The following is an 8,987-nucleotide window of genomic DNA, read 5'->3' as shown; positions in this document are numbered from 1 at the left end:
CTCATCCATTATTCACCAAAATGGAAGCAGGAGGCGGGCATGGGCGTGTATAAACGAGATAATGAGTCGTGGTCAAGTGAAATGTGAGCTGAAGACCGAGACGATTGGGAAAGCTAAGCTAGCACCTCAGCCAAACGCCTGTTTGTGAATTAAATGCTATCTTTAGCATCAGTGACTCAAAAACAAGATTTATATGTTGATTCAGTTGAACCATAACATATACAGTACAGACCAAAAGTTTGGACACGCTTTCTAATTGAGTTCAATTAGAAAGTGAGTCCAAACTTTTGGTCTGTACTGTATAATGTGGGAAAATGTGCATTTCACCATATTCATTTATTAGTTTCAAGACTTTGATCTGGGGAAGTGGCAGTCTAACATTTTTAGACAAATTCAGAGTCCCTGCTATGTCTTGTTGTTTAGCTGAATTTAAAGCATAGCAACAGAAAGTATTTACCCCCTTTGATGTTTTGCCCTTTTATTGCTTTCCACAAATCAATCATGTTTTTTTTTTGGTAAAAGCAACTTCCTTTAAGCAAATAAATATATGGCACAATTATGTAATTGTGCCATATAATTGCACAATTTTATGGCCAATGGAAACACAGCTGGTTATGTATTTGGACTGTAGGAGGAAGCCACTAAACATTTTATGCTATCTTCAAAGTCCTTTGCTTTTTCCAACCTATGACAGATCTACACACACCCCTCCTGCCCAGGAATCCTCAGACAACGTGTGGGGGGGTTTGTGTTGACACTTTCATGTTGACCCCTGGTCCTCTGCTGCCACTGAGTTCGTCTCTCCGACCGTGCTCCAGCAGAGCCGGGTTTCTCTCCACCTGCCACTAAAGCTGTTGGATCTCATCACGTCTGTTGGTCTATCAAAAACCAAAAAGAAAAGGAAAAATGTTTTGTGAGGTCATTTGAAATCTACGAGAAATGTGTTTCACTTATGATGCACTGTAACTACACAGGTGGTGTGTATAATGAAATGAATTGTGTAAGATTTATGGTGTGACTGACTTGTTTCTTTGTTCGTACGCTGACCCAAAATCTTCATCAGTGTAGAGGGAACATCAAAATTTAGTAACGTATGGTCTAGTTTATTACTTAGTATATATACATATATATATATATATATATATATATATATATATATATATATATATATATATATATATATATACAGCTCTGGAAAAAAATATTAGCCCACTGCACTGAACCCCATTGAAAACCTCCTGGTTATTCCACCAAATATTGATTTCTGAGTTAAACATTAGTGTTGTTGTTTCTAAATGAAAATCAACTTGTTTTCATTGCAGTATTTGAGGTCTGAAAGCTTTGCATCTTTGTCGTTATTTTGACTATTTCCATTTTCTGCAAATAAATACAAAATCTTTGCTACATGTCGTCTGCAGTTCATGGAATAAAAGAACAATGTTCATTTTACACAAATACCTATAAACAATAAAATCAGAGAAACTGATTATTTTAAGTGGTCTCTTCATTTTTTCCAGATATATATATATATATATATATATATATATATATATATATATATATATATATATATATATATATATATATATATATATATATATATATATATATATATATATAAATTAGAAAAATTATATAACTGAGGTCTGAAAGTATACATTTCAGTGTACTTTCATTAATTTTTATAAATTTATTATATCGATTTTAGCTTGCTAAAAAAACATTTTAACCGGACCCTTTGTATTTGCGCGTTTCTGGTACGCCCGAAAATCTGACGCACCAGGGACATCCTGAAGCAACGGCGATAGAAAACAAAGCCTCTTCTCTTCTCCCACTGAGGGTTGATTCAGAAAACGATCTGATGGGGCGCTAGAAAAGACTGATTGTTGTGTTGAAGTGGTTAAAAAAATATATATAGTTAGCCGATCTAAAATTGCATCTCAGTGCTAACATGTAGTAGCAGCAGAGCTAACGTCTGAGTCCACGTTTTAAAACAGTATTCTTTTGGAAGAAGTCACATGAATAATCAATGATTTCTGAAATACACCAATCTGATAACCTAAACAACAGATTAAAGATATAAAAAGTCTAAAATGTGATTAATTAGTTACCCAGTTTCATTGTCAATAAAGTTTCTAATGCATGTACATATAAAATAAAGGAAACTTATTGCCAACAACATGTAATTTGGATGTTACAGCCACTCGTACCTCTGAATCCCCTCTGACGTCCCTGGGGGTTCTAAACAAGTACAAAGTGCTGCGGGTTCCCCCCATGGGGAGCTCCCATCGATTTCTGTTTTCTTGATGGGACGTAAATCAGATCTGCCCTCTCAGGTACAATTTCTGAGCTTCTGATTATTAAGCAAGTTTTGTGGGGGGCCTCTTACGTATTTGAAATAATCGTGTTTTCCCGAAAAGCGTTGTCACTAGAAATTGAATGATCTGTTACTACTGGGATTCGTAATGCATTTTCGCCAGTCCATTACGGCAGTAATCTGCCCCTTGACTGGCAGACAGCAGAAGCTTTTGACAGTTTGGGACGACCGAAGCCATTGGAGAGATTTTCTTGGACAAAAAAAAAGGCCTTTGATTTTGTCTCATGTCATTTCTGTCAGGGTAAAGCAGGATGTTTCAGCAGGGTTAGGGTGTAATTGAATCTGATGGTGCATCTGCTGGCTCATGCAATAACATGCCACTGCCAGGGTCTGAGGCTCTAATGCAACGTTCATGATTCTGAAACCGCACGCCATGATGGATTACAGAGCTGGCGTGAATACAGACCAGTTGCATTCAGCAACAGAGAAGTAAAACCAACCAACAAGCATACTGGAGTTCAACTGGTGTTAGCATACTGTCACAGTCGTAAACCACCGCAGGATTCACGTAGAAGACGTTTATTTGAGTCAGGTGGAGTAAAGAGATTTGCTTCCGCTGGTAAACTCCTAGTTTTTCTGTGGTTAACAATTCTTGTATGTCGCCTTTGTAAAGTGGTCTTGTTTCCATCTACAGTGTAAAGGTTTGTTGGCCAATCAAGAACGATGAAAACAATTTATTTCTTTGTAGATAACGGTGTGACCGCGCCGGCATGCTGCAGCATTGGTATGAAAATAGTAAAAAAAAAAAAAAAGAAAAAAAAATTCATCAAGACAACGTTAGATCAAAATTCTTATCTTTATAGGAAATTTTTCTTAATAAATGAAACAATACTTCTCCAAACTCAATCCACACCTAGTTTAGCTTCCTTACAGCCTTTCTAGGCCGCAGTATTCCTTTTGTTCTAGCATTTTTTTTAAATCACACTTTTTCCTTCCACTCGACTTTCCATTGATGAGCTTGAATACGGCACTCTCACTGCTGCTGGCAGTGCGCAGTCTGTCAAGTTGTATAGTCTAAGGAATTTATGGCTAAACATTTTTAATCAATTATATGTAAAAAAAACACCAAAAAAAACACATTTATTGATTTCTATTTTGGGGGTTTTACTATCTGTAGGAGAACTGTCATCAAAATTACAACACATAAAGGCTTGAAACATTTCCATCTATGTGTGATGAATATATTGTGTGAGTTTCACTTTCTGAAAATATATGTTTCTTTTTTCTCTTCTTTAACGATAGTAAAATCTTTTGAGATGCAGAGAAACTTTGACAGCCAGAGCAAATAGAACATTGAATTTAGCAACTTTTGTCCGAAACACAGAGAAAGAACATGAAAGAACTTGATGTGCTGAATAATATGTTCCTCTATTATTATTATTTTTTTCTCACCTTTCGAGCCTCATCAGGCACCAACACACTGAGGTGGAGCTACGGAGCTGAAGCTCATATCAGATCAGGGAATTTGGTCAATTTAACCACGGATTAAAATCACACTAAAGGCAAAAAATATATATATATATCAATTAAATAAAAAATAAATCAAGCTTCATGCCAGTTAGGAAATGAAGGACAAATGCTTTGAAATAAATAGGACTACTATTACTACTACTACTATTTTTTTAAAGTGAATTTACTTGTAATTAAAAGTGATTTTGAAAAATCATTTTTTAATATATAAATAGATATATACAGAAACCAGTGGTTGCAAATCTACTTATTACGATGAAGATTTGCATTTAAAAAACAAAAAACAAAAACCAGAATCAGACCTGGTGTCCGATTACTAACATGAGTGTGTCTCTTCAGAAACTGCCAGAAAATGACGGATATCGGCCCATTCACAGAAACAAAACGCTGTACGGAAGGTCAAAGCAAACGAGGACAAAGAGAGGAGATTAAGAAGCAAGACTGATTATAATACCAAGTCAGGTGTAAGGAAAGAAAAAGGAGGTTCAGAATGATAGGAGGGCTTTGCTCTGGTTCACTGAGTATTGATTTGACGTCAGGAAGTCAGGAGACGGATCATGAACCCCCCTCTTCTTCTTCTTCTTCTTCTTCTTTCACAAATGTAGCGCAGGGATAGCAGCAATATGTTCTGTAAGATCTCACCTGTCAGTCCGATAGACTCGGCTTGATTGGGGACAAAAATGAAAACATTTGCTACACTTTCAAACTGCACTGTCAAACCAACCAAACCCTTTGTAAAATCCGTTCCCCTCCTCGCCTGTGGGGGCGCTATACCTAGAACCACGTTCAGCAAAACTTAGAAGATACAAGAAAAGTAGAATAGATATTTAGACATATCAGGATAGGGCACACAGGCCTCCATGTGTCTCTGAAAGTAAGTTGTAAACATGCAGCGGGGCTTTGTGAGAATTTTAATTGACCTGAAACGGTTCAGCGTGTTATTTATCGAATGTTCAGCTGATGAATCAGAAAGAAGGCAGTTCCAAAATAAAACAGACAAAACAGATATTCAATTTACAATTGATAACAGTGTTGGTTGTGATGTCAATAAAGTAAAAGATTTAATTAATTATTCTTTTTTGTAATTTTCAGGAATAGCAACTATTTCTGAAAAATACAAACTAAATAGAAATGATTTAGTTTGTGAGAAAGAGGTTGAATTATTAAATTGATTTAACTGTATTTGTTTCTTTCTCTTTTTCCCAGTTTATCTTCTCTCCACACTCCAGGTCAGTAGGTGGCAGTAATGCGCCACTGCAGTTGGTCCGCATACCGTCATGAAAACAAACCAAGAAGAAGAAGACATGCAGCCCTCTAAAAAAAAAAAAGACACTCAGCGAAACTTCCTTCGTCACAAAAAGTAAACAAAGATGGAGTACGGTGGGATTTTAGTGGTTGTGAAATTTCTCTTTTGTCTTTGGTAGAAGGCCCCTATCAAATTCTCGCGCTAGCGATGAGAATCGCGCGTTGGTTTGGGTTACATTTACCCAGAATGCCGTGCGCTGTAGTCCGTTTCCTACCTTTTGGAGGAAGTGTTGTCAAATTCAAAATCATTTTGCACATATAGCCAAGTTGAACAACTAATTCACCTTCCTAAGCCAATCTATCATATGGAAACAGCATTTTATATTAAACTCAGACAATGTTTGTCTGGAATTAATATTAGTTTGCCTCTCTTTCCTCTCACACAATCTTTTTAGACACTCTTAACAGCAACTATCTCAAGACTCACAGGATTACCATGACTTTGAAAATAGCTGGATGCACCAAACTGTCAGCTGCAATTTATTCTGTTCTTGCTAGAACCTTTTTTTGTTGGCAATAAAATGTGTTTCAAGACACGTTGTGAAACAGGAAGTTAAGTTAGAAAGGAACCAAGGGGATTGGTCGAAATTCAGCCGAGTCAGAAAAGGAGGAAATAGAGAAAACGTCGAGGTGATTGGTCAGATACGTGGAAAAGTTGGGATGACTTTCCACAAAATACGTGACTGAAGAGTGACTTGATCCTGCACCATAAAAAAGGGAATAACACAGACTTCAGAAAATTATACTCAAATAACTCACTTGATTTTACGAGTTTTGTTAAACACACGTTGACGTTTAAATCTTCACAAACTCGTGAGTTGCCAAATTATTCATGCATCACTGTTTGTGGCATGTTGTGCAACTGCAGTGATTCAGCCGTCGTTTTTGCCAGATCATGACCTTGCACATATTTCACCGGGTGTGCGATTTCATAGCCCTGTTGGTTCTCGTCATCTTTCTGCTCACCGATGCCATCTGTACGGAAAATGACCTTTTTATCAGCTGCAGACATCCAGAGTCCCAGGCAGTGATGAATCAATTCGAGGCAACGCTGCAGAGAGAAGAAAAAAAAAAAACAACAACCTTGATCTGTTGTGTTGTGTTTGTCTCTGTAACACCTAATCGCTGTCATCCATCTTGCTGACATTAAGACAGGAAATTAATAATGAAGCCGGCTTCCTGTTTAATGAAGCCGCAGACGGGCAAACGCACGTGTGTTTGTGGCCGGGGAGGTAAAGGGAGATAAACATGGCCGTCTGCAGGCTGCAAGCAGAAGGAAATGTTTTATTTGTTTCTTATGATACCAATCGAGAAACACACATATTATAAGTCGATACTTACGGCAGGTTCTCCTCAGTCAATGCAGTGCTGGAATAATCTACAGCCATAATAATAATGATAATAATAATAATAATCTGAGGGAAGCAACTCTGCAGACTAGTTTGAAATTTGACGAAACACTGAAGACGTGAGTTTGTTAGAGGATTTTACTAAAACTAACTCTAAACAGAACAGATATATATAAATATATATATTTACATTTGTCATTTTGGACATGAACAAACACAAAGTCCTTTAGCTTGAACTAGAGAGGTTTGACCAGACAGCAACAATGAATAAAAACATTTTTAAAAAAACAATATATGAGAATAAAGGAGGATTGATGATTGATGGAAACTAAGATATGCATCTAAATAATGAACCTGTTAGCTAAAAAATGAAAATAAAGTCAAAATAATACCAATACTACAACTTTACTCTCTTATTATTTTGACTTTATTCTTATACAACTTTATCCTCGTAACTTTATTGTTTTTACTTTCTTAGCATCGCCCTAATCCTCCGTCGCAGAAGGGAGCTAGCGGCTACCGCAGCTCTTTACCCTGAAACGCTGCTTTTGTTTTTTGGGGGGATTCCTTTGAAATGACTCGTGATGTCCTGCTTAGCAACCAGCTGTAACCACAACAAGCTGCTAGCTAGCACTTTAATCTGTTTTTTTAAAACCAGAAGACATGAAATGAACGATGTACCGGGACGCACGGTCTGACAAATGCAGATAAGTAGAAATAAAGAAAACACACACACACAGATAGCCTTGTGTGCGTGGGTGTGTGTGTGTGTGTGTGTGTGTGTTGAGGAGGATAACTCAGAGGCTTACATAACCATACATCAAAACATGAATAATGTAGAGTCTGTTCTCTATGAATTATGTATGGAGCTGTTTGCTTTCTGACAGGAAGTTGTGTGACTGATGCACCTTTAGAGTTTGGGTGGATATTTGGACATGTTTGAACTTGTGTCTTTGCATGTGTGAGTGAGAAAAAGGAAGACAGATTAAAAAAAAAGAGAGAGAAAAGAACCTCTGATGAACACGGAGGATCTCAGGATGTTTGGATCTTGAATGTTCAAAAAGAGAAGAGACGGGAGGGAAGCAGAAAACGGATGAATCATTTTAATCTTTTTTACTCACTCACACGTCTCTCCAACATGAATAACGGTGACACATTTTTGGAGGCACACTTCACACCTACGGTTGAAACCAGAAGCTTCCATACACTGAATAAAAAGACACGTACACCTTTTATTTCCTCTCTGCCTTACGGTTAAATCAGACCAAACTTCTCTTGTTTTAGGTCGGATAGAATCACCAAAACTATTTCTATTTCTTAAGAGCCAGAACAATGAGAGAAAGAATCAGATTTATGCTTTTGTTTTTAAATAAACTTCTGGTTTCAACAGAAATTGCTGCAAGCAAAGCTTCCCTATTGTGTGCGCCAACATTTTCATCAACAAGCACATTGAAATTATTTCAAAACATTTTAAACATTATTTCTTTTCCAGCGACGCAGTGCCATTTTATAAACTAATTATGTTACATTCAGTTGTTTTAAAAACAATTTTAAGTCTATGCGACTTAAAAGACATTTGACTTTGTAATTTCATGCCTCTGTCTCTTTAAGAAACTCCTGCTCTTTCTGAAACTCCGCCTTCAGAAAGTCATCACAACGCGGCTCCTCTACTAACCCTTTAACAACGTTTTCACCAGCTGTCCACTTAGAAGAAGCTCGTCTGATGAGCTCAGCAGATGCCCCGCTTCACCAGGGGTTTGCTAATTGCTGCTGGCTAGTCTGAAGGAGCTGAGTGAGGGAGGGCTGTTTTGTGTAGCTCTGAGGAGGAGCTTCGTCCTTGAAGGCGGAGCTATGTCCACCCACGCATTTTGCACTGCCGGCTGGTTGCCACGGGAGATTAAAGGATTTCTCAGACATTTGTGAAAGAATCAAGGCAACGCTCCAGGTGTGTTTTTGACGAGAGAATAATGACGTAAAGATAAAAAAAAGTTGATTTTCCTGGATGCTGCCCCTTTAACAATTGTTTGATTCAACAAGCTGAAGCAACAGAAATCCGTGTTCAGCGCCGTCCTGACCCGTCGGTGTGTTCATGTCACTGACATCCTTTTATTGATGTTCTACATCTCTCTTGCTGATCCAACAAAGGAGCTGCTTCAACGACGACTCATTCAGCCGTACAAGTGGGAGGGGACCAAATATTAACCGTCTGTGAAGAAAATCAATCATTCTGCAGACGTGTTGTGACGTTAACTAATATCGCTTACAGGGGAAGTCATTTATAACAGAGCATGTTGTTTGAACCAGTCAGCATCTCTACGTGCAGTTTTAAAAAAAAATGATTCAATGTAAATTCTAGGATGTTGTGTTTTGTTAAAGATTAGACATGTATCTACGCGTAATAATTATCCAATGCCACATTAAGATGAGTAAAGTATATGATTTGTTCATGTGCATTTGCTAAAAGTTGATTCTTCTTCTGGTCATTT

The 8,987-nt window shown here is 37.4% G+C and overlaps 1 long non-coding RNA gene across 1 annotated transcript in view; it reads right to left on the bottom strand.

Moving 5' to 3' along the window:
- Positions 1-553: 553 nt before the first annotated feature.
- Positions 554-8,987, bottom strand: part of LOC122843633 — a 33,053-nt gene continuing 24,619 nt past the window's right edge. Inside the window, exons 2-3 of the long non-coding RNA XR_006372750.1 lie at positions 6,119-6,203; positions 554-878 (exon numbers count right to left, since the gene is read on the bottom strand). This is a non-coding gene — a long non-coding RNA (uncharacterized LOC122843633). The remainder of the gene's footprint in view (positions 879-6,118; positions 6,204-8,987) is intronic.

This window comes from Gambusia affinis, linkage group LG14, assembly GCF_019740435.1.
Source record: "Gambusia affinis linkage group LG14, SWU_Gaff_1.0, whole genome shotgun sequence".
Taxonomy (NCBI): domain Eukaryota; kingdom Metazoa; phylum Chordata; class Actinopteri; order Cyprinodontiformes; family Poeciliidae; genus Gambusia; species Gambusia affinis.
This window is presented reverse-complemented; position numbering and strand designations above follow the sequence as displayed.